The sequence below is a fragment of the Muntiacus reevesi genome, chromosome 8 (assembly GCF_963930625.1).
Source record: "Muntiacus reevesi chromosome 8, mMunRee1.1, whole genome shotgun sequence".
Classification (NCBI taxonomy): domain Eukaryota; kingdom Metazoa; phylum Chordata; class Mammalia; order Artiodactyla; family Cervidae; genus Muntiacus; species Muntiacus reevesi.
In genome coordinates this window covers 63,769,828-63,792,762 of record NC_089256.1, presented here as the reverse complement: position 1 = coordinate 63,792,762, position 22,935 = coordinate 63,769,828, and the positions used below count along the sequence as shown (strand labels likewise).

General features: G+C 38.2%; 1 non-coding gene across 1 annotated transcript; it reads right to left on the bottom strand.

Moving 5' to 3' along the window:
* Positions 1 to 21,636: 21,636 nt before the first annotated feature.
* Positions 21,637 to 21,743, bottom strand: LOC136173816 (U6 spliceosomal RNA). Its single transcript, XR_010664296.1, has one exon. It is a non-coding gene; the product is annotated as a U6 spliceosomal RNA (small nuclear RNA).
* Between the last annotated feature and the right edge of the window lie 1,192 nt (positions 21,744 to 22,935).

Sequence of the window (22,935 nt, the reverse complement as noted above, 5' to 3'; positions counted from 1 at the left end):
TACACTCCCTCTTTTCTGAACTATCACTCCCCCTCTATCTTCTCTGAACTATCACTCCCTTGACCACCCCAGGGCTTCTATTTTCTATGCTTACATAATCCTGTAGCCTGGAGTAGGAAATGGCAACCCACTCTAGTATTCTTACCTGGATGGAAAATTCCACAGACAGAGAAGCCTTCGGGCTATAGTTTATGGGGTCACAAAGAGTCAGACTGAGCACAGATACACAGATTCCTCTAGTATGCTGTATTTCTGCCTTGATAGCTCTTATAGCTCCTTTACTTGTCAGCATCACTCACTAGAATTTAAGCTCTGTGATGGGAGGCCAAATTTACTTTATCCACTACTATATCCTCCGCAACCCCCTGTACCTGGCAAATGTTAAATCAACAATATTTGTTGAATAAAAATATTCACTTTTATATTCATGAAAATATAAAAGTTTCATTTTTATGGCAAAGAATCAGCATAAACAGTACATCAGATTCAAAAGGCAGGTTGAATTAACCTTGCTGCACCCCCAGCCTCTCATTGCCGATGAAGTAGTGTGGGTACACACAGATGAGGGACAGGTGGATGGTGATGGTAGTGGAGACAAATGAAATGGAAAACCAGATCCTTCTTGGTGGGTGCTGGAGCTCTCTCCAGCTGCCCCCCTTCTTCTCTCTCTCTCCATTCACCCTGGTTCTAATTATCACCAGCTGGAGCCACTTAATCCTAGCAGCTTAAATATTGCTAAAACATCTGTGAGAATGCAGTGTGTAAGCTTCAGATGGCACCAAAGCAAACAATTTTTTCCCCTCATTTTTCTTGCTATACCTTTACCTTTCAGAACTGCCAACTCTGAAGAATGGAAAGAGTGATACAGATCAGAATATTTATTAGGGATATAAGAATCTACCTCCTTCAGTCACATCCCAGGAACCAATCACTTCTGGACTCATCCTGAATTGCATTTTTTTTATAGCATCATTACTTAATCGATGGATTCAAAGTCCAAAAAATTAAAGACAAGAATACTTGTATTTGTGCCTAAGATATTTATCTCTCCTCCTGGAAGAAACCCAAAGGGTGGTTTTTGAGAACCTAATTCATGTTGTAAAACACTTTTATGAATTAGAGAAATACTGTCCAGCTTATAAACTTGGACATTGGATATTTAAGATTTTAGAAGACATTAGAAATTAGTTGATTTGCTCATTGTCTTTGATTTTTTCTTTTTCTACACTTAAAGTTGCTCAGTTGTGTCTGATTCTTTGCGACCTCATGGACTATACAGTCCATGGAATTTTCCAGACCGGAATACTGAAGCGGGTAGCCTTTCCCTTCTCCAGACGATCTTCCCAACCCAGGGATCAAACCCAGGTCTCTCACACTGCAGATAGATTCTTTACCAGCTGAGCCACAAAGGAAGCCCAAAAATACGGGAGTGGGTGGCCTATCCCTTCTCCAGGGGATTTTTCTGACCCAGGAATCGAACCGGGGTCTCCTGCATTGCAGGCAGATTCTTTACCAACTGAGCTATCAGGGAAGCCCATCACATTGACCTACTTTTTGTCTACTTAGCCTTTTCTCTTGGTAAAGGAGTGCCCTGGAGTGCCTACCCAAGTCCTTTGCATCTGTGTGGCCTGTAAGACTTACCTCTGCCATCACCTGATGGCTCCATCCCTGCTCTTTCTCAACATTTCTTTAGCATTATGGCTGCCACAATTCCCCACGCTTTGTTTTCATGGTATCCTATATCTCCTCAATCGATTGTCTTCAGAGACTTTTTCAGAAAACAACTCCAAAATTCTGCTCTACTAAAAAAGTCAGGCAGGTTGACCCTTCCACAGAATATGTCATTTATGCCCAGGAAGACTAGAGCTTGGCCTTCTTCCTTCAGGCCTGTCCGCTGTCCATGTCTTCTGAATGTTGCTCCATCCCCATACCTCTTTAGTATTGAGGTTTCATATCCTGAGCACAGCCTGTCACAGGGAGTGAGCTTATGGTATTTCCTTCTGAGAGAGGAACATGCAAGCTGTTTTGGAGTGAAGGTGTGTTTCCAACTCCCTTCCTCCTGATTTCATGGAGTGAAGCCCTAACCCCCAGTGCAGTGGCATTCAGAAGTAGATATTTGGGAGATAATTAAGTTTAGATGAGATCATGAGGGTAGAGCCTCCATGGTATAGTTACTGTCATTTTGAGAAGATGAAGATTCTGGAATGTGCTCTTTCTTCACCATGTGAGAAAACAGGAAGAAGACAAATCTTCAAACCAGGAAGAGAACCCTTATCAGACACCAGATCTGCCAGTACCTTGATCTTGCACTTCCCAGTTCTTGGAAATGTGAGAAATAAATGTTTGTCACCCAGTCTATGGTACCTTGTTATAGGAACTTGAGCTAAGACATAAAGCCCACTCTTAGTGAGCTTTTAGTGTTGCTCACTAAAAACTCAGTTTTACTGTTGTGGTAGTGCTGCCTCCAGGGTCAAAATAGACCAGGTTAGAACGCCAGTGCCTCTGTTTACTAGCTGTGAGATCTTGGGCAAGTTTCCTAACTTGTATGTGGCTCAGTTTCCTCATCTGTAAAATGGAATTGATAATATTTTAGTGTCTACTTATGGGGTTGTTATGAAGAATAAATTAATTAATGCATGTGAAACACTCAAAATGGTACCTAGTGTATAGAGCTCAACTGACGTTAGCTGTCATTTTACATGTTCTACAGCTGAACGTGGAATGCTAATCTTGATGAACGTGACTGCGGCCTCACTCCAGGTCCCTGGTTCCTGTATCATGTCTGGCACAAGCCTGCCTGTCCTTCCCATTGGAAGGTGGTTGGGCTCTGCCTGGATGGCTGGCATCCCTGCATCCCGCGACACAGAATACATCCTCAACATAAACCTTACAAGTCTGTTGCACCGCAGAGGAGTCACTCCTGCATGGCTCTGGAGATGGTGTGATTTCTCTCCAGCCCACGTCTCTCTGCACAATTCTTTCCTTAGCATCCTCCCACAGGCTCCCAAACTAAGAATTCTTATTTCTCCCAATATAGGAAAAAAATGGTTATTAGTACATAGGTCCCAGTCATTGTTCTAAAATATACATCTGAGTATACTCAGCACCTTGTTTGACAAACATTGAATAATTCCTTCTCTCCCATGGGCTTCCCTGGTGGCTCAGACAATAAAGAATCCGCCTTTAATTCGGGAGACCTGGGTTCAGTCCCCCTGGTTGGGAAGATCCCCTGGAGGAGGGAATGGCAACCCATTCCAATATTCCTGCCTGGAGAAATCCATGGACAGAGGAGCCTGGCAGGCTACATACAGTCCATGGGGTTGCAAAGAGTCAGACACAACTGATTGACTAAACATAGCACAGCATGGGATAAAATGCAATCATCCTAGAATGCCTTTTATACTTCTTTACTTCCGTTCCCGAATCTGGGTCTTTCCTTTCTAATTGCCCTTTGTTCTCACGCCTGCATACTCTGGGTCTTCTTACATCTCTCTCTGTCTTGTGCACCCTCTCCTGTCTACCAAGAAGGTTCTTTTTGGCTTGGTGAACTCTTATCATCCTTGAAGACTCAGAACAAATCACCCCTTTTATGTCTTATTGATTCTTATGGGCAAAGTTAGCTATTCTCCTTCCTAATACAGTCTTTGCACCACCTTATACCTGGTTAGGGGCTTCCCTGGTAGCTTAGCTGGTAGAGAATCCACTTGCAGTATAGGAGACCATGGTGCAATTCCTGGGTTGGGAATTGGAGAAGGGAGAAGCCATGCTGTCCAGTAGTCTTGGACTTCTCTGGCATCTCGGATGATGAAGAATCTGCCTGCAATGCGGGAGACCTGGGTTCAGTCTCTGGGTTGGGAAGATCCCCTAGAGGAGGGCATGGCAACCCACTCCAGTGTTTTTGCCTGAAGAATCCCCATGGACAGAGGAGCCTGGTGGGCTCCTCTGGGGTCACAAAGAGTCGGACAGGACTGAGTGACTAAGCACAGAAGCACACAGCACGTACCAGGTTAGAGGGAACTTCAGTAAGAGACCTCCATTTAAGAGTCCCCCAGAGCTGTTCTGTGTGGGAGGAGACAGCATGTCATCTTGGAAAGATCATTTTTAGTCTATGAAGTGTCACTCATGGGCCTTTCTTAATTGTATTTTGAAGGCTGTCTTGTGTGTGAACCTCTGTGATGAATGGTTCTGATTCTGAAGAGAAACATGTATTCTTCTTATCCTATATGTTGCAGTGTGGCTGTATTATTGAGTCACATTTTGTTCAATTGATAAATACATTTCAGGAGTGAGTGAAATGATTTCCCTCTGTGTAAGCTGGTAAAATACTATTGAAAAGTACTGTTGTAGAAAGACTTTTCTCAAGTGCAAGGCCATGATGTTAGCTTGTCATCCTGTTGTGGAGTTTCCTCTTTTAATTATGGGTATGCCGCCTGCATTTAACTATAGTGTTTTATTTACTCAGTTTACATCCGTGGAGATGCCCTTGGCCACATGCTTTAAATTCCTCAAGATTCACACTTTATGGCTTTTTGTCAACCAATTGAAGTTTATAATCTTCATTACACAATTTATTATATAACAAGGTTGAGCATATATTGCTTTTTATTTGCCATTTGAATTATAGTTATCCAGAATCATTAAAATGTACATTGATAAAGTAGTACACAGATTTTTTACCCCAAAATTCTGGAACTTCACAGAGGAGTTATAAAACATTATGTTACAATGATGGCACCATTTTTTTTTTTTTTTTTTAAAGTAAAAGCAAGTTCTTTTAAATGCTTTCACTTTTCTAGACTTCCCCCTCCCCTAGAAAATGGGAAGGACTGGGGAGGTGAAAGAAAAATTTTTAGTTCTGAATATTGTGATAATGAAAATGAAGAGTCTACATACATGACTGTATCTAATGGAGTAGCAATTCACTCCAGTTTTCTTGCCTGGAAAATTCTATGGACAGAGAATCCTGGTGGGTTACAGTTCATGGGATCTCAAAAAGCCAGACACGACTTAGTGACTAAGCACATAGATACAAGATGAGAAAGTCAAAGGGGTAAATTTCTCTTAGGGGGAAGCTCTAATTCATTTTTCACATTTGTCTTAATGTCATTATCAACAATGTCTATCCTATTGTAAAGCTAGCTGCCCAGGAATGCTGTTTTTGCCAAAAATGTTCAAATTAAATGATGGGAGAGGGGTTCCCATTGAAAATATACTTGTGAATTTTGTAGTGAATGAAAACTGTCATCTTCACATTCAACTCCTGAGAGGATCTGTTGAGGAAAAAGGGCTTGGACTGACCCACCTCTTGAAGGATTTTCCATAGATAGAGGGAAGAAAGGAAGGCATCCTAAGTTGGGCGGTAGAGGAAGGGTGTTTTATGGGCAAAGTATAGAGACAAGGACTCATCATTCTAGCTGGTAGGATAGTAGGTAGACCAACTCAACTGGCTTGGAGAGTATGGGAACCTCAGGGTTGACTGATAATAGTGGATTGAAATCAAGACTGGGTTGTGAAGTAACCTGAATATTACCCATAGAAAGTGTGTGGACCTCGTAGGAAATGGGGAGGTATTACTCTTGGAAGGAAGAAATGGTGTCTCATAACATCTTTTTCTGTTCGCTGTCTTTAATACATTGTCTGCCACACTGAAGGCATTCAATCATGTCTGAATTGAATGAATGATCCTGTCACTCCTTTGGGCTCCAGATTAAAGTATTCAGTTGATATCTTCACTTGGTTGATTCAAAGGAATTGTGAAGTTGATATGTTTCTCATGATTTTACAATTTCCAACCCAAACCTAATTTCTTTAGTTTTCTCTGTTTCAGTGAATGACCCCACTATCCACTTGCTTACATAAACTACAAGTCCAAGAGTCTTAACCTATCCTCTTATCCACCATGCCCAACACATCACCAAGTTTAACTGACTTCTATATTTACCAATTTATATATTTCACCAATTATATTGGTCTTACCTTACCTTCTAAATATCCTTCATATATACTCACTTTATCCTCACTAGTCCATGTTGTGGGCAGTTCACCCCACAACTACCACAGTCACTTTATTTTTTCACTTAAAACAATTTCTTATTTGAATTGGAGGCTAATTACTTTACAATATTGTAATTTTTTTTGCCATATATCAATATGAATTGGCCATAGACATATGCTTCCCCTCTATCTTGAAGCCGCCTCCACTCTCCCTCCCTACCCTATCCCACCAGGTTGTCATAGAGCACTGGCTTTGGGTGCCCTCTGGAGTCACTTTTAAACTTTTTTTTTTTTGGTAACTACTTTGATTTTCCTCCAGAAAAACTTCTACTCAGCAACCAAAGGGAATTTTCTCTATAGGAAAATGAGATTATGTCTTTCAAACATGTGCTTCCATGCATTCCCATCACCTTTCAGTATCAGTATTAGTGTAGTCGCTGAGTCGTGTCCAACTCTTTGCGACCCCGTGGACTGCAGCATGCCAGGCCTCTCCATCCATCACCAACTCTCAGAGCTTACTCAAACTCATGTCCATTGAGTCAGTGATGCCATCCAACCGTCTCGTCCTCTGTCATCCCCTTCTCCTCCTGCCCTCAATCTTTCCCAGCATCAGGGTCTTTTCAAATGAGTCAGCTCTTCTCATCAGGTGGCCAAAGTATTGGAGTTTCAGCTTCAACATCAGTCCTTCCAATGAACACCCAGGACTGATTTCCTTTAGGATGGACTGGCTGGATCTCCTTGCAGTCCTTAGGATAAGGCCAAATCCTTAACATAGCCTACAAGGTCCTTTGCCCTGAGGCCTTACTTCCTTCTCAGGTGTGTTCAGCTTTTACTCCTAATCTTTCTTTGGATTTCCACTGGATCTCCATTTCTTCAGGGAAGTCTTTCTTGCCTTACTGTTAGTTCCTCTCCTATTATACCATATATCTTGGTTTTCTAGCTTTTTATTATAGTTGAAAAGGTTCATTCATCTGTTTGGTTATTAACACTGGTCTTTTCCACAGATTGTGATCTCTGTCAGGGTCGAGTCTGTTTTAGTTAGCTCAGGTTGCTATAACAAAAATGCCATTGATTGGGTGCTTTAAACAGTAGATGTTTATTTTTCACAGTTCTGAAAGCTGAGGAGTCTAAGATCAAGTTGTGGTCACATTTAGTGTCTGGTGTGTGCGTGTGTGCTAAGTCACTTCAGCTGTGTCCAACTCTTTGTGAACCCATGGACTGTAGCCCACCAGGATCCTCTGTCCATGGGATTCTCCAGACAAGAATACTAGAGTGGGTTGCCATGCCCTCCTCCAGGGGATCTTCCCCACCAGGGATCGAACCTGCATCTCCTGCATGACAGGTGGATTCTTTACCACTGAGCCACCAGAGAAGCCGTTGGTGTCAGGTGAGAACCCACTAACTTCCTGGGCTGTAGATGGCCACCTTCTTGCTATGTTTGCACACAGCCTCTCCTTGGTGCATGTACATGGCAAGAGAGTTTTTATGACTCTTTTTCTTCTTATAAGGAGATGAATCCCTTCGGGAGAGCACCACTCACATTACCTTATCTAAATCTAATTGCCTCCTAAAGGCCTCATCTCAGAGCCATCACACTAGGGGTAAGGACTTCAACCTATGAATTTTGGGAGTATACAAATATTAAGCCCACTCAGAGTCTGTTTAGTATTGAATTTCCAGTGATTAGTACAGCAACCAGTGGCCACTCAATAAAAGATTATAAATTATATGTATGTATATTATTGTAAGAGTTTTACTGGTGGCTCAGTGGTAAAGAATCTGGCTGCAATGTAGGAGACATGTGCAGGAGACACAGGTTTGATCCCAGGGCCAGGATATCCTCTGGAGAAGGAAATTACAACCCACTCCACTATTTTTGCCTGGGGAATCCCATGGACAGAGGAGCCTGGCAGGCTACAGTCCATGAGCTCAGAAGAGAGTTGGACACAACTTAGTGACTAAACAACAATATATATGTCAATATATGTCCACACCACTAGCAGACTATATATTGACAAATACATGTATATAGTATATAAGTGTGAATATAGTATACAGTCTGGTGATGGCCCAGAGGCTAAATGGGCAAACAGGTGTATGCGGAGTTAGGGACTATTAGAATGTTCCAGTTGTGAAATAACATGATCCTGAACTGCCTCTGTGGCAGTGACAAGAAAAACATTGGTTATATGAAGTATTATGAGGAGGGAGTTGATGATGAGAGAGGCAAGAACAGCACAGAGAACCCAGTTTTCTGAATACAAAGCTAATTTCTGGACCTCTGCAAGAGAATTCATGTGGTATAGATGATGGACATCATCCCTCTCCTGAACACACACAGACACCCAAAGGAGCCTTCAGTATGAAGATGTTCAGCTGGGACTGATAAATGGACACTGGAACAGGCGCTTCTACACTGTTTATATTAAGACTGCCCTTTGATTTGCAGCTGTGGCATCTATTTGCAGAGTTTGACTAATTTTTCATTTTAGATTCATGTCCTTCCCATTGTTTTAGCTGAGAAATAAACAGCATGCTCAGGGTCATCAATGAGAAAAGAAGCTGAAAATCCCAATTTCAGTACTTTTGAACTGATTGCAGTCATAGTTCATCCTCATGGGTTTACTGCTGAAGGATATCATCAGTTAGACAAAATGCGAAGCACACCTTGATTGCTCTGTGATACAGAGGCCACAATCCAATTCTTGTGAAGGACTCAAGGGATATGCTTGGAAATTAATTAAACAGATTTCCTCCCTAACTTTTTAAAATCGTAAAAACAGAAACATCATACAAATCATTTGTATATTTTTATTTTGCATATTTTTTCTAGTCTTTGAGCACTTACATGTGTCTCAGTTATGCTTTAAGTTTTATTTGCTATATTTCACTTAATATGCACAGTATTTTCCCATGTTTCTGTATAGTATTTCTAAATATCTTTTGTCATGAATCCATGATATCTCCATAGATTTAGGTACCTTGATTTATTTTATTATTCTTCTACTTGAATATTTTAGATTTTTTTTCAAATTTTCACTTTCAGATGATGTTGCAGTACATGTAAGTTTTGTCTTGTTCACTTATTTACCCAGTATTTAATTAATTCCTCAAGATGGAAATAGTAAGTTCAACAGTAAAAGCCCTTTGAACTCTCGATACATATTGCTAAATTGCTTTGCTAAGTGGTTTAGCAATTATATAACAAAAATAAATGAGTTCAAACAGATATGGTTGCATACTTACCATGTACAGTGTCCTGTTTAGGTATAGTTTGAAGTATGAGATATCTTTGGAAGAAAAAAAAAATGGCATTACTAGGTTACAACTTGGAATTTTGCTGTGGTTGGAAAAACAGAAACACAAGCAGGAAGCAATTCTTAGGATATAAAATTGTCATGCAAGAAATGTTGAAAACCCATGAGATATTGAGAGAATATCAGGCATATTAAAGATGGGAAACTGGAGTTCTTAAACGTAGAGTTGAGATTGAGTGAGAGCTACAGAAGAAGTGTTTTAGGATGAACTATGTATTAATTTCCTGGGGCTACAGTAACAATGTTCCACAAACTCTGTTGCTTATACAACAGAAATTGTCTTGCAGTTTCAGAGGATAGAAGTTCGAAATGAAGTTATTGGCCAAGTTGGTTTCTCATGAGGGCTGTGGGGAAAGTGTTTCATTACCCTCTCCTAGCTTCTGGTAGCCTCTCGCTGGCTTCCTTGGCTAGTAGATGACCCTTTCCCTGTGTTTTGCTTTACACTGTCTTCCCTCTAAGTCTCTGTGTCCAAATTTCCCCCTTTTCATAAGGACACAGTTATATCTAGATTAGGGCCCACCCCAAGTGTCTCATCTTAATTTGATCATCTGCAAAGACCCTATTTTTAAATAAGGTCACACTCACAGATACTGAGGACTTTGGATTCCAGCATCTTTCTGGGACACTCCAGTCAACCTGTAACAAGCCCTTAATATAAGTTTTTGTGAAGATAAGGGTGGATTAAGTGCAGTATAAAGCATGAGATTTGAAGTCAGGTAGTGTTCAAACTCCAAATTGAGTTTGAATCCCAATTTAGCTTCTTACTGGTTCTGTGATCTTGAGTAATTTATTTATGTCTCTGAGCCTCTAGTTGCCTCATTGTAAAATTAAGTGATTCTTTGAATCAGGTTGCCAAAGTAATGGAGCTTCAGCTTCAGCATCAGTCCATCCAATGAACATTCAGGGCTGATTTCCTTTAGGATTGACTGGTTTGATATCCTTGCAGTCTAAGGGACCCTCAAGAGTTTTCTCCAGCACCACAGTTCAAAAGCATCAATTCTTTGACACTCAGCCTTTTTTATTGTCCAGCTCTCACATTGGCAGGTGGAGTAGGGATAATTTTAGCATTTTGTAAACAAATAAAAAGTAACTAAAGTAGTAAATGAACTACTTGTGGCATACCCAGATAGGAATAGGTCTTTATTCAGTGAGAATGTGGGGCTTCTTACCTGCTCTCTGTCCCTGGGCTTTGAAATCATTTAATTGTCATTTGAATTCACTTGGTTCAGATGTGTCTTTCTAAAATTGTTCTTACTTTGGATTTTTTAAATAAAGATACCAGAAAGGAATAATTGAGAATGGTTGAAATGATGCTATAAAAGAACGGTATAAGGTTTATTAAAGTTGTAATAACCAGCAAACTATTCCTAAAACTCTAAATGTCTTTTTCTAGTTTGGGAAGTAGTGAGACCCTTAGGTTGGTGTAGATATGTCTGCCTGATCCAGATTGTATTTCGTTTGTATTTGTGTGCAAAGTGTAATTGTGGCTGAGCTGTGTGTCATTAGTAATCCTCAGCTGCAGCTCTCACACTTCCTCTATCTTCTGTACTGGTCTTGTCATTGGCTTGAATCAGAGCCTAAATACTCCTTGCCTAGAGTTCTCAGCCTCACTAATTGCTCCAAGTTAGAACCTTAGAAACAAAATTTTGGTACATGGAATGAAATCCTTGGAACTTGTGCTGTTTTCCATGTGTTGTATGTAGAGGAATGGAGAGCCAGTTTCTGGTTTGAAAGATGGTGCAATACTCAGTCAGAACATAAGTAAGACAGGCCATGTTCTGAAGTTAGCAGGTATACCATGGGAGATACCCAGGAAAACTTTCTGTATATTGGCTTTTTCTAAGAAGCCTTGTAATGTTATATTATTACTATCTAGGTTGTTCCAGGGACCCAGTAATCCACTGTAGGTTTTAATTGGCCTTGGAGATGTGAGATTAGCCTCCTGGGGATTGAATAACTAGGCCCTCATCTGAATTGTGGGTGCACTGGGAGATCTGACAGTTTCAACCATAGCAGTAGGTCATCTGTTGTTCCACTGTAATTCTGTAATCATCAACAAACCATAAAAAGTACTTAGAAACCCTGGGTTTTTAAAGCAAGAGCATGGGAAAGGAAGCAACTCTTGTCTTCTTCCTCCCAGCCCTCAGGGACAGATACTGTCAAAGTCTTGGTACCCTTTTGTAGGATGTATGCGGTTGGCATCAGAAACTGGGGGGGCAGGATCTTCCTGAAAGATAGTTTCTGTTTGAAAAGCCTGAGGAGAAGGCATGGGGCTTTGGATAGTCATAGAATGGTCACAGAACACTGTAGATGAAGAGTTAGTCCTGGTGGCCTGGGCCTGAGGCCATGGCTCGGTGTTTTCACTGTATTTTCTCAGGTTACCTCTCTTGGCCCAAGTGAAAGTCTGTTCACAGAGCTTTCCAAGGATTAGTCCATTAGAAGGAGGGGTTTCCTTTATATAGCTCAATTGCTTAATCTTGCTTATAAAAGTAAAGTTTAATGCTCCTGAAAATCACAACATTCTTTTGATGGAAATCAATTCAAAATACAAAGTTTTTTTCTCATTTATTCACTCAAATGATACATTACAAACTAAAACTTGCATAAGGTAGAAATATTCAGTGTGACCATTGCTTTTCCTTGACACAAGTCAGGAAAATCATGACAATGTTATCTTTTCAAATGTATTATTTGTTTATTATTATTTTTATTGAAGCATAGTTGACTCACATATTAGCTTCAGATGTACAACATACTGATTCAATATTTTTTTGTAGATTATGCACCTTGCAAAGTCCCTGTGTTGTACATTACATCCCTGACTTTTAATTGGTGGTTTGTACCTCTTAATCCCCTTCACCTATTTGGCTCATTTTCACCACAATCCCCTTCTATCAAACACTAATTTGTACCTGTAAGTCTATTTTGTTGAATTTATGGTGTTCCCCACTGGCTCAGTGGTAAAGAATCTGCCTGCAATGCAGGAGACAAGGGTCTGATCCCTGCATCAGGAAGATCCCCTGGAGGAGGAAATGGCAACCCACTCCAGTATTCTTGCTTGGAGAATGTCATGGACAGAGGAGCCTGGCTGACTTCAGTCTATGGGGTCGCAAAAAGTTGGACACGACTGAGTGACTGAACACACACACACAAGCACACATATTTGTTCATTTGTTTTGCTTTTTAGATTCTACTTATAAGTGAACATATACAGTATTTATCTTTCTCTGTCTTAGTTCACTTAGCATAATGCCTTCCAGATTTATCCATGTTGTCTCAATAGGAAGATATCATCCTTTTTTCCAATAATGAATAAAAAAGAGTAATATTTCTTTTTTTTCCATTTATTTTTATTAGTTGGAGGCTAATTACTTTACAATATTGTAGTGATTTTTTTGCCATACATTGACATGAATCAGCCATGGATTTACATGTGTTCCTCATCCCAATCCCCCCTCCCACCTCCCTCTCCATCCCATCCCTTTGGGTCTTCCCAGTGCACCAGCCCTGAGCACTTGTCTCATGCATCCAACCTGGGCTGGTGATCTGTTTCATCCTTGATAGTATACTTGTTTCAATGCTATTCTCTCAGAACATCCCACCCTTGCCTTCTCCCACAGATTCCCAAAGTATTTTTGTAAATCTGTGTCTCTTTTTCTGTTTTGCATATAGGATTATCGTTACCATCTTTTTAAATTCCATATATATGCGTTAGTATACTGTATTGGTCTTTATCTTTCTGGCTTACTTCACTCTGCATAATTGGCTCCAGTTTCATCCATCTCTTTAGAACTGATTCAAATGAATTCTTTTTAACGGCTGAGTAATATTCTATGGTGTATATGTACCACAGCTTCCTTATCCATTCGTCTGCTGATGGGCATCTAGGTTGCTTCCATGTCCTGGCTATTATAAACAGTGCTGCGATAAACATTGGGGTGCATATGTCTCTTTCAGATCTGGTTTCCTCGGTGTGTATGCCCAGCAGTGGGATTGCTGGGTCATATGGCAGTTCTATTTCCAGTTTTTTAAGGAATCTCCACACTGTTCTCCATAGTGGCTGTACTAGTTTGCATTCCCACCAACAGTGGAAGAGGGTTCCCTTTTCTCCACACCCTCTCCAGCATTTATTGCTTGTAGACTTTTGGATAGCAGCCATCCTGACTGGTGTGTAATGGTACCTCATTGTGGTTTTGATTTGCATTTCTCTGATAATGAGTGATGTTGAGCATCTTAAAAAAGTAATATTTCTATGTGTATGTATCTTTATACATTTATCTGTTGATGGACACTCAGACTGCTTTCATATCTTGGCTATTATAAATAGTTCTGCAATAAACATTGGGGTGCATATATCTTTTTGAATTAGTGTTTTTATTTTCTTTGGATAAATATTCAGGAGTGGAATTGCTGGGTCTTATGGTAGCTCTATTTTAAATTTTTTGAAGAACTGTAACAGTTCTTCAAACTGTAAACTGTAATGCCTGTACCAATTTACATTCCCATCAACAGTGCATGAGTGTTCCTTTTTTTCTACATTCCCACTGACACTTCTTCTTTGTTGTCTTTCTGATAATTATTTTGACAGATGTGAGGTGATGTCTCATTGTGCTTTTGATTTGTATTTCCCTCATGATTGGTGATGTTGAGCACCTTTTCATGTACCTGTTGGCCCTTTGCATGTCTTCTTTGGGAAACTCTCTAGTAATATCTTCTGCCCATTTTTAATTGGATTGTTTGTTCTTTGATGTTAAGTTGTATGATTTTTTAAAGATATACTTTGGATATTAAATCCTTATCAGACATATCAATTGCAAATATCTTCTCACATTCAATAAGTACCTTTTCATCTTGTAGATGGTTTCCTTCACAGTGCAAAAGCTTTTCAGTTTGATGTGGTCTCATATGTTTGGTTTTGCTTTTGTCGCCCTTGCCAGATGAGACATATATAAAAATATTGCACAAGACTGATTTCAGAGAACATACTGCATATGTCTTCTGCTAGGAAGGTCTTACATTTAACACTGTAGTCAATTTTGAGTTTATTTTTGCATATTGTGTGAGGAACTGGTCATTTCAATTTTTTATATGTAGCTGTGCAATTTTCCCAACAGCATATATTGAAGTTTATCTTTTCCTTATTGTATGTTATTGACTCCTTTGTTGTAGATTAATTGACCATGTGTGTGTGAATTTATGTTTGGGCTCTCTATTCTGTCCCTATAGTCAAGGTGTAGGTTTTGTGCCAGTATCACATTGTTTTGATTACTACAGCATTGTAGCATAGTTTGACGTGGGGTGTGTTGTATCTCTATATTTGCTCTTTCTCGAGATTGCTTGGCTATTCAGTGTCTTCTGTGGTTCCATACAACCTTCAAAATTATTTGTTCTTGTCATATGAAAAATGCCGTTGGTATTTTGATAGGGATTGCATTGAACTGGAAGATTGTTTTGAATAATATGGACATTTTAACAATTTTAATTCTTCAGTCCATGAGCATATACCTTTCCATTTATTTGTGTTGTCTTCAATTTCTTTGATTATTTTCTTACAGTTTTCAAAGTATAGGTCTTTTACCTCCTTGGCGAAATTTATTCCTAGATAGCTTATTCTTTATGAGGTGATTTTAAAGAGATTGTTCTCTTGATTTATTTTTCCAATTGTTTACTATTAGTGTATAGAAATGTAAGAGATTGCTGTATATGAATTTTGTATCCCGAAACTTTACTGAATGCAGTGATTAGTTTTAGTAGTTTTTGAGTGAAGTCTTTCTTTAAGGTTTTCTATATGTAGCATCATGCCATCTTTAAACAGTGAGTTTTACTTCTTTCCTTTCAGTTTGGATGTGTTTTATTTCTTTTTGTCTAATTGCTATAGGAAGGATTTCTGATACTATTGTGAAAAAGTGGTGAGAATGGGCATCCTTATCTTTTCACTAATCTTAGATATAAAAACTCTTAGGTTTTCACCATTAATATGATGTGGGTTTGTCATAAATGTCACTTACTATGTTAAGGTATGTTTCCTCTAAACCCACTTTCTTGAGAATTTTTATCATGAGAAGATGTTGAATTTTGTCAAATGCTTTTTCTTGATTGAGATGATAATATGACTTCTTCATTTTGTGATGTGATTTATCACATTGTTTAATTTGCTGATACTGAATGATCCTTGCATCCCTGGAAAATGTCACACTTGTTCAGGATGTATGATGCTTTTAATGTATTGTTGACTTTGGTTGCTAATGTTTTGTTGAGAATATTTGTATATATGTTCATGGCAACCCAATCCAGTGTTATTGCCTGGAGAATTCCATGGGCAGAGGAGCCTGGCAGGCTACAGTCCATGGGGTTGCAAAGAGTCAGATTTGACTGAGTGACTAATGCTTTCACTTTTGTCTTTCATCAGGGATACTGACCTGTAATTTTTCTTTCTTTCTTTCTTTTTTTTGGTAGTCTTTTCCTGGTTTTGGTGTCACGGTAATGGTGGCCTCATAGAAGGAGTTTGAGAATGCTTCCTTCTCTTCAATTTTTTGAATAGTTTGCAAAGAATAAGTATCAACACTTCTTTAAATATTTGGTAGAATTCTCCTGGGAAGCCATCCATCTTTGCTTTTGGCTTTTGTATGTGTAAAGTTTTTTTTAATTACCAATTCAATTTCACTGCTAATAACCAGTCTGTTCAGATTCTCTATGTCTTCCTGATTCAGTCTCAGAAAGTTGTATGTTTCTAGAAATTTATCCATTTCTTCTAGGTTGCCCAATTTTTGGCACATAATTGTTCATAGTATTATTTTTGATCCTATTTCTGTGATATTGTTCATAAATCTTCTTTAATTTCTGTTTTAACTTATCTTTCACTTCTGATTTTATTTATTTGGGCTCTTTCTCTTTTTTTCTTGATGAATCTGGCTAAAGGTTTATCAATTTTGCTTACCTTTTCAAAAACTAATTTCATTGATTTTTTTTCTTTGTTTTTTTGTTTGTTGTTGTTGTCTATTTTATTTCCACTGGGAACTTTATTATTCCTTCAATTTTGGGAGCTTCCCAGGTGGCTCAGTGGTAAAGAACCCACCTGTCAATGCAGGGGACATAGGAGATGCGAGTTTAATCCTATAGTCAGGAAGATCCCCTGGAGGAGGAAATGGCAACCCATTCCTGTATTCTTCCCTGGAGAATTCCCAGTTTTCTTCTTATAATTGATTCCTAGTTCCATATGGATCTGGTCACAAAAGATGCTTGACATTATTTCGAGCTTCTTAAATTTATTGAATTTTTTTGTGGCCAGCATATGATTTGTCTTGTAGAATGTTCCAAGTATACTTGAAAATAATGTGTGTTCTCTTGGTTTTTGATAGAATGTTCTATAGATATTTATCAAGTCTATATGGTCTAATGTCTCACGTAAGGATAGTGTTTTCTTATTGATTTTTCCATCTGGATGCTCTATCTATTGATATAAGTGTATTATTAAAGTCTCCTAGTATTATTGTATCACTGTCACTTTTTCCCTTTATCTCTATTTCTGTTAATATTTGCTTTATATATTTAGATGCTCCTATGTTAGGGTCATACATGTTTACAACTGTATATGTTCTTTTCTTGGACTGACCTTTTCATCATTATGTAATACCCTTCTTTGTCTTTCATTATAGTCTGATTTAAAATCTATTTTATCTGATATGAGTATTGCTGCACTGGCTTTATTTTCATGTTTTATTTACATGGAATATCTTTTTCCTTTTTTCATTTTAAGTCTCTGTGTGTCTTTAACTCTTGTAAGCAGCATATAGATGAGGTCTTTTTCATCCATTCACCCAACCTCTGTCTTTCAATTGGTGCATTTAGTTCATGTACATTGAAAGTAATTCTGCAAAGAATTACTGCAATGTGGGAGACCTGAGTTCCATCCTTGGGTCAGGATCATCCCCTGGAGAAGGGAATGGCTACCCACTCCAGTATTCTTGCCTGGAGAATTCCATGGACAGAGGGGCCTGGCAGGCTCCAGTCCATGGGGTCGCTGAGACTCAGACATACTGAGTGACTAACCCTTTCACTTCATGCACTTGCTGCCATTTTGTTACTTGTTTTTTGGTTGTTTTTGTAGTTCTTCTCTGTTCTTCTTTTAGTTTCTTCCTGTGTGGTTTGATAATTTTCTTTCGTGGCGTGTTTTGTTTCCTTTCTGTTTATTTTTTGTGTGTCTATTGTAGGTATTTGTTGTATCATGAGATCTGTTTAAACTGATAGTCATTTAAGGTCAAACACATTTTAAAGGCTATACATTTTTTACTCTCCCTGCCCACTTTTTATGCTTTTGATGTCATATAATTTTATATCTTTTTGTGTATTTCTTATCTACTTATTGTAGTTGGTTTACAACTTCTGTCTTTTCACTTTTATTAGCTTTTTAAGTGGCCTTTAGTATATATTTGCTTTTACTAGGGAGATTTTTCTGGAGAAGGCAAGGTCAACCCACTCCAGTGTTCTTGCCTGGAGAATCCCAGGGATGGCGGAGCCTGGTGGGCTGCCGTCTATGGGTCGCACAGAGTCGGACACGACTGAAGCGACTTAGCAGCAGCAGGGAGATTTTTGCTCTGTTTTCTTCTTGTTATGGCCTTTTCTTTTTCACTTAAAGAAGACTCTAGCATTTCTTGTAAGGCCAATCTAGTATTGATGAGTTATTTTAGTTTATGTATGTCTGGGAAACTCTTTGTCTCCTTCAGTTCTGATTGCTACATTGCTGGGTTGCATATTCCTGGTTGTATTTTTTTTTCCTTTCAGCACTTTATCATGCCACCCTCTTCTGGCCTTCCAAGTTTCTGCTGAAAAGTCAGTTGATAGACTTATGGGGGGTTGTTTGTATGTGACTTTCTGCTATTTTCTCTTGCTGATTTAAAATTCCTTCTTTATCTCCCACATTTGCCATTTTAATTAGGATACATCTTGGTGTGACTCTCTTTGAGTTCATCTTGTTTGAGACTCTTTGTGGTTCCTTGATCTCGATATCTGTTTTCTTACCAGGTATGGTAAATTTTCAGCTATTATTCTATCATATATGTTTTCTGCCCTTTTCTTTCTCACTTGTTTTGGTCCCCCTATAACGCAAATGGTAGTACACTTGATGATCTCAGAGATCCCTTAAACTATCTTCATTTTTTTTTTAATTCTTTTTTTCTTTTTATCTTTTGATTGGGTGATTTCTGCTATTCTGTCTTCCAGGTTGCTTATGTGTTCTTCCATATCACCTAATCTGCAGTTGATTACTTCTAGTATATTTTTCATTTCAGTTATTTTTCAGCTCTGATTTTTTTTTATGTTTTCTAATTCTTTGTTGAAATTCTCACTGTGTTCCTCTCTTCATCTGAGTTTGGTGAGCATTTTTTATGACTGATGTTTTGAACTCTTGATCAGATAAATTACTTAGCTCAGCTTCACTAGAATTTTTCCCTGGGAGTTTTATCTTGTTCTTTCTTTTGGAACATACATTTATCTCTTCTCATTTTCTTTGGTTTTCTGTGTTTATCTGTATGAACTTGGCAAAAGTCTTGAAGCCTGTTCTGTGTAGGATCATCTCTTTGCATGTTTCTTCTGCCAGGTGACTCTGGCAAGAGCAGAAGAAGGCTGGAGCCAAAACAAATGCGGACTGTGGCTTTTCCAAGGTGTATTGGGGAAAGGGGAATTGGAGCTGGAGGGGCATTGGAGATGGAGCCTGGCACAGGCTGGAGTTTCCCTTTGAGTATACTGGGGAACTAGGGTGGGGCTGAAGGCAAAGCCCATTGTGGACCTGACACTTCTCCTAGGGTGCACGGGGGTCTGCTGCCTTGGTAGGGTAGGGTTGGGTCTGGAGCTAGGTGTGGGCTGAGAGTGTGCTGGTGTGGGCATGGCAAGCTGGTGATAGTACCAGGCATCTATCTACTTCTGCTCTGGGACTCAGAGCAGGTAAGTTTGTATATATGGCCCTTAAGAGCTGAGTCTTTTTTCTAAAGCTCGATGGCTCTTCAGGTAATAAGTGTTGCTGGTTTTCAAAACCAAATGAGGGATTTATCTTCTTTTTGCTGGTTCATAGAGGTGAGGTTCCCCTCACCCCTTAGGGAGGACCTCTGAATTTGTGATATCTGTTTTCGGTTTTGAATTGCCTGCCAGAGGTGTGGGTCCTGCCTAAATCTCTTCTTTTCTCTTTCTACCCATTTCAGTGTGATTTTTTCCTTTCTTTCTATCCTTCATTGCAAAAGAGCTATTCTGTTAGTCTTTATGTTGTTCTCAGAGAGAGTTGTTTTATATGTAGTTGTAGTTTTGGTTGTTTGGCCTGAGGTGATCCAGTCTTAGAGTCTAGTTTTGGTATGTCTGTGGGAAGAAGTGAGCCCACGACTTTCTTACTCTGCCATCGTGATCCTGCCTTAAATCTAACTATGTTCTTAAAAAATTCCCCCATATAGTTATGTTAATACTATATCATGAGTGATCCATCATTTCCTCACAGATTTGAGATGCCATCTTTATTATGTTCACATATGTGCCTGATTTTATTTCTGGGTTCTCTGCTTTTCTCTGACCTATTTTTCAATTTCTGTAGCAGGACCACTCTGTTTTTAATATAACATTAAGACATATTTTGAGTGGGTCGGACTAGGCTCCATTATTTATTTTTCATAAATTTCTGTATGATTCTGCATTTATTCTTTTGGAAAGTCCTTTTACTTTAAAGCAAATGTGTTGATATCAGTGAGATTTCTGTTGCAACTTTTGAATTTGTAGAGTAACTAAAGGATAAATATCCGTAGCATATTGAATTGTCCCATCTAGGAATGTTGTATATTTCTCCACATTGGAAGTTTTCCTTTCTCTCAGCAAAATTTTATGGTTTTATTTATGCATTATATAAAGAAAATTTTTCTTAATCAAATTGTATATTTTTTGCTAAACTTTTTCTTAATCAAATTTTGTTATAAAATTGTGAAAATTTTGTATCTGTTTTGTAAATTAGTTTTAAAAGATTATAGGATTCTTCTGTTATTGCAAATATATAAAAATTATTAATTTTTGGTATATATTTACCTTATATCCAAAATCCTAATAGAATTAAATTAGTATTTCTACTATTTTGTCAGTTGATTTTTCTCTTTTTGAATTGTCTTGGGTCAACAATCATATGGTTTTGTCTCTGATATTTATGCTCTTGATTTCTTGTTCCTGATTAATTTTATAGCCTGGAACCACAGAATAATAGTTGTGGGTAGTGGACATCCTTATTTTGTTTCTAGATTTAATGAAAATACTTTGTATTTTATGTTCTTTTGGTTTCTAGTTCTACTGAGTTTGAGGAATTTAAATTAATTTAGACTTAGTTTTTTAATTTTTGATGAAACTTTCATACAAAAAATACCTGGGCCTGGTTAATTTGGGGGAATATATCTCTGGCTGTGTTTTTCATTTCTTCTGTTTATTGCTGTGAATTTTCACACTTTCTATCACTTTTTGCACTTTGGTAATTAAAATTTTTTTTATGTAATAATCTTTGGGCTTCCCTTGTGACTCAGCTAGTAAAGAATCTGCCTGCAATGCGGGAGACCTGGGTTCAATCCCTGGGTTGGGAAGAACCCCGGGAGAAGTGGGGAAAGGCTACCCATTCCAGTATTCTGGCCTGGAGAATTCCATGGACTGTATAGTCCATGGGATGGCAAAGAGGCAAATACTACAGAGTCACTTTCACTTTCACTTCTTATAGTTTCAATTTTATTGGTTAAGAAGTTGAACACAATGTTCTCATAACCCCCATCTCATGATTGTATCTCTTTATCTTTTTATTATTTGTGTCTTATCTCTTTCTTTCTTTTTTTAAATTTTTTATTAGTTGGAGGCTAATTACTTCACAACATTTCAGTGGGTTTTGTCATGCATTGACATGAATCAGCCATGGAGTTACACGTATTCCCCATCCCGATCCCCCCTCAAACCTCCCTTTCCATCCGATTCCTCTGGGTCTTCCCAGTGCACCAGGCCCGAGCACTTGTCTCATGCATCCAACCTGGGCTGGTGATCTGTTTCACTATAGATAATATACATGCTGTTCTTTCGAAACATCCCACCCTCACCTTCTCCCAGAGTCCAAAAGTCTGTTCTGTACTTCTGTGTCTCTTTTTCTGTTTTGCATATAGGGTTATCGTTACCATCTTTCTAAATTCCATATATATGTGTTAGTATGCTGTATTGGTCTTTATCTTTCTGGCTTACTTCACTCTGTATAATGGGCTCCAGTTTCATCCATCTCATTAGAACTGATTCAAATGAATTCTTTTTAATGGCTGAGTAATATTCCATGGTGTATAAAAATATGGAACGCTTCACGAATTTGCGTGTCATCCTTGCGCAGGGGCCATGCTAATCTTCTCTGTATCGTTCCAATTTTAGTATATGTGCTGCCTAAGCGAGCACTCTTATCTCTTTCTTGATGTTATGTTTGTTACACATATTCCTATTTTAGTAGTCTTTTCAAAGACCTAATTTCTTAGCCTGCCATTTTTATCTCTTATTCCATGAATTTTGTTCAGTAATAATTTTTCACTTAAAATTACCTTTTGTGCTACACAACTTTTGTATACATATATAAATATGTATAATACGTATATTTTAGAAAACTTATGAATCTTTGCCTAACTAAAACAAATTATGACATTTTAATCCCACTTGTTTGACTTAGTATGAATAGAATGATAGATATGCAACAAGCAACAAACATTTACTATGTAGCATAGGGAACTATAGTCAATATCTTGTAATAACCTATGATGGAAAATAATTTCAAAAATAACATATGTATGCTTATACAACTGAATCACCTTGCTGTGCACTTGAAACATTGTAAGTCAACTATACTTCAATAAAATATATATATTTTAAAATAAATAAAATTACCTTTTGATTTACTTTGTCCTTTTTTTGTACCTCCCTAATTGAAAATGGATTATTTTTAATTGTTTTCAAATAAATGTATTTAGAGTTAGACATTTTCTTTTAAATATTACCTTGGTTGCATCTGATAGATTTTTTTTTTTAATTTCATTTCATTTATTTATTTACTTTTGGCTGCACTGAGTCTTTGTTGCTGCGTGAGGGCTTTTTCAGTTGCAGTGAGTAGAGGCTACTCTCTGGTTTCAGCGTGTGGACTTCTCATTGTGTCGGCTACTCTTGTTGTGGAGCATGAGTTCTGGGGTGCGGGCTTCAGTAGTTGAGGCACACAGGCTTAGCTGTTGAGCAGCATGTAGAATCTTCCAAGACTAGGGATTAAACCCATGTCCCCTGCTTTTGTAGGTGGATTCTCAACCACTGGACTACCAGGGAAGTCCTGATAAATTTTAATATGTGACATTTTCACAGTTGTTTCTTTATAAGTAGATTAACAGTCTACTTTTATTGTTAACTTATACTATTGAATTGTGAATAGATAATGGGCTGTAAATTTCAACTTTGAAGAATTCATTGATGGTTTATTGTGACTTTACACATGACTACTTTTTGGGTAATATTTTAGAGTTCTTTGAAAGGAAAGATATTTTTTGTGTTTGATATTCATTCTGTATACATTATTAAAATAAGTCTAGTAATAGAGTTATTCAAATTCTCTGTA